This window comes from Nanorana parkeri, unplaced genomic scaffold, assembly GCF_000935625.1.
Source record: "Nanorana parkeri isolate BGI_ZX_2015 unplaced genomic scaffold, ASM93562v1 scaffold1329, whole genome shotgun sequence".
NCBI classification, from domain to species: Eukaryota; Metazoa; Chordata; class Amphibia; order Anura; family Dicroglossidae; genus Nanorana; species Nanorana parkeri.
Window position 1 is genome coordinate 265,514 of NW_017307597.1, and position 4,071 is coordinate 269,584.

Consider the following 4,071-nt stretch of genomic DNA (forward strand, 5'->3'; position numbering starts at 1 on the left):
AATCCATGGCTTGACGTCACCATGGCGGCACCAGTCAATCACTCGGGATAAGTGAGATGCTATGTAGTAGAGGTGGAAGTCAGGTAGGGCCAGCCCTCCCGCCGCCTTCGGGCGTCGCAGGATCGGTAGTCTCAGTCTAGGGATTTTACCGGCCCAGATGAAGTCAGAAACCATTTTTTGCAGTGAGCGGAAGAACGAGCGTGGGATCTGTATTGGGAGGGTCTGGAAGGGGTATAGGAGGTTTGGGAGGATATTTTGCTTAATGATGTTACAGCGCCCCGTCCGGGAGAACGTGGAACGGGACCATCCTTGGAGGTCTGTCTTAACTTTTTGCAGTAATGGGGGGAAATTTAGGCTGTACACATCAGCCAGGTTCCGAGGTATGAGAACCCCTAAGTATTTAATCGATGTGGAGGACCACTGGTAGGAGAAGTTTTGCGAGAGTCGTGACAGCATGGGAGGTGGGATCGTAAGGTTAAGGGCTGCCGACTTCTGGGTGTTAACATGGTAGTTGGATATCTCCCCATACTGTTGTAGAGCCGCAAGTAGGTTGGGTATGGTTGTGTCTGGGGTCGTTAAGAAAAATAGTAGGTTGTCAGCGAATGCTGCTACCTTGTGCGTGGTCTTCCCCGCCCGAATGCCCTGGATGTTAGGGTTGGCTCTGATGGTCCGGAGTAGGGGTTCGAGAGTCAGGATAAAAATGAGGGGTGAGAGTGGGCATCCCTGCCTGGTTCCATTTGAAATTGGGAATGGAGTCTACAGTATTCCGTTCACGCACACTCTGGCCGTTGGATGGGAGTACAAGGCCAGTACCCACGCGAGCATGCCCGGGCCCAGTCCGGTATTTCAATTGGGGGTAGCTGTAGTAACTCACATAGGCTGGGGACGTCTGCCGGAGAACGGACCGTGAACGAGTCTCCACCCTTGCGGACATGCAAGCGGATCGGATATCCCCATCTGTAGCAGGCTCCGGCCTGGAGGATCAGCGAGAGGAGAGGGTGCAGCAGGGCCCGGCGTCGTAGGGTATTGCGTGAGAGGTCTGGCAGGATTTGTAGGGCCGCTCCATCGAACTCGACCGTTTTTTTTCAGCCATGCCTGTCGCAGGATGTCTTCCTTCATGGAATAGACTTGAAGCCAGCATACAACATCCCTCAGGCGGGATGCGTCTGTGGACGGCGGGCCTAGGGTGCGGTGCACTCTGTCCAGCAGTATGGAATCAGGGGCTGCACTGGGGAGCAGTGTGCCAAATATCGCTTGCACCGTGGAGCGGAGATCCGCAGGGTTTGTTGCCTCCGGTAGGCCTCGAATTCTTACGTTCTGGCGTCGGTTGCGGTCTTCGAGGTCTTCCATGCGTAGTTGGAGGGCCGCAATATGCGGTGAGGTCACCGGGTGCGCCTGCCCCAAGGCCTGGACCCTGGTTTCTAGAGCCGTGCACGTGGTGGACACAGCGGACACATCCGTCGAGACCGCCTGGATCTCCTGTCGCATCTTGCTCAAGTCTCTCTGTAGGGCCGTCTCCACTCTGGTGACCATTGCTGCAAAATCCTCTTTGGTGGGTAAGTAGTTCAACAGGGCCCAGAACTCCTGCGGGATGTCGGTCAGCTGCTTGTGGGACGGGTACGAGTCAGCATCAGTGGAGTCGGAGTCGTATGTCCGAGGTGAGTGCGTCCCAGAGCGGGGTTCCCGGGGAGTAGGAGATCGGGAACAGGCATTGCCTTGTGGCGTGCGTAGGAGACGGGGCTCGGAGGCCATGATGGATTGGTCCCGGCCACGAAGCCTGTTACGTGTGGAGGTGAAAAATTCTTGCCTCGAGGGGGTATTTCGTTGTGAAGCTGGCTTGTCCTCTTTGCTGTGTTTGGACATTGTTTGGGGTCCAAACTGGAGGGATATAAGTCGGTATAAGTAGTGTAGAAGTAGTGAAACCCACGGAGCTCACTGAAGTTGCTGCTTACTCCGCCATGAGCAGGACATGCCCCGCATCATCTCATTCTTAGGGATACTGGTATCCATGGATATTGCGGTCCCTCAAGAAATTGTCCAAACGTTTCTTGAACAAATCTACACTCTCGGCTGAAATCACTGCTGAGGGCAGTGAGTTCCAGACCTTAACCGCTCTTACTGTAAAGAACCCTCTTTACATGATAGTCTGGAACAGTGAATATTCACTTTAAGTGTATTAAAATCCAAAACTTTCTTTGTTTAGTGTAGGTAAGGGTTGCTTAGTGGTCTATGTCACATGCATTATACCCACATGCATTCTAAACCTGTTTTAACAATTGGAATTGTTTACATGATCGTTTGGTTTTCTAACCGTGTGTATATATGTAAAATACAGATGGAGTTTGCATCATTGGAGACGCATCTATTGGAGCTGTCCAGAAACTGCTAAACAAAATAATGGTAATTGAATTACTTGGAACAGATGATTACGCCCACATACCTGTGAGATACAGTCCTAATTTAGCCATAATTTTACAGCTCAAGTATTACTAACTTGCATACAGCGGTTTCAGGCTTCTTAGCCCTTATTTTTGCACAGTATGGCTTTACTGGCTTTGTGATGTAGGGCTCACAAGTCTTCACCATAGAGTCAGTATAGCCATATCTTGCACTAATGAGGGCTAAGAAACCTGTAAAAGGCTAAGACTGAGCTGAGACTGAGCTCCTTGTTTTTGAGTGTTGTGCTGGGAGTGAGGATGTGTAAATACCTTCTGATATAAGAAGGTAATGCTGTGTCTCACAGTACTTTAGAGGTGGGCTTTTTGGTTCCTTTTGTACAACCTATTTGTGACTTTAATGATTGTACTGTTACCCACATGTCCCAAAGGGGTTGAACACTGTTATTTCAAATCCATTGTTTCTCATTTTTGGGACTCTTTAAATTCTGGCTTGTTACCAATGAATTGGTGCAGGCCAATGTGCTGCCTATATTTAAAAAGGATCAACACTTTACCAAGCATTTGCCATAGTTCCACACACATGGCTAAAGTGTAAGTTTTGGTCTATAGTCTTAGAAAATGGAGTCAGCAAATGGATAGAAAACTGGTTTAAAGACCGTATTCAGAAAGTAGTGATTAATGATTTATGCCCTGAATAGTCTAAGGTTGTTACTGATGTACCCCATGCTTTAGAATTGGAACCCTTACTTTTTAACCTATTTATAAATTAAATAGAGTTTTGGATTAAAGGCATAATTTCTGTGTTTGCAGAGTATTTTTTGTATTTGTATGGAGGGAAGTGTATTATATTATATGTGCAGGGGTGTATTTTTTAGGGCTACAGCTAACAATTACTTTTATAATCGATTTGTTGCCCGATTATTTTTTCAACTAAAGTTCTCTCTCTCTAGTTGCCAATTATTATTGATTTAGTCGATTAGTTGTTGCAGCCCTAGTATTTTTATGTGTATATCACACACATAAAGAGTCCAAATGTGATAGTTATAAATACAAGTGCAATCGGTGTCCCCCTAGGAGACTGGAGCCCATTACGCCGCACGTTACATATCTGCGCGAACGTCGCAGTGAGAGCAATAATTCTAGGGCCATCAATCACTGATAACACTAAAATCTTTTAAATCGTCGCCTATGGCCAATTTTGGCTTGACATGTTTGGCGTCTATTTACCCGATGTGACCTTTTATATTTTACCAAAAAATTGGGTAAAAATAAATGTTTCCTAAAATAATAAAAAGCGAAACACTGTTTTTTTTAAATATTCTGTACTTTTTTGTTTTTGTTAGTAAAAAAATAAAACCCCAGTGGTGATTAAATACCACCGAAAGCTCTATCTGTCCCCAAAAAAATGGTATAAAATTTGTTTCAGTACAGCGTTGCATGACCGAATAAACGTCAGTTGAAGTACCGGAGCGCTGAATACTGAAAAATGGCCTGGACAGGAAGGAGGTGTAAACACCCCGGTCAGCAAGTGGTTAAAAATCCCCCCCACTCCCCAAATTGAAAGTCCCAACCCTGAAAACGCATGTATACTAACGAAAACACAAGTCGGGTACACCTACATAGAAAACTGACGATTGCGCTACACGTCAGGTATCGCTGCATATTTTTTTTT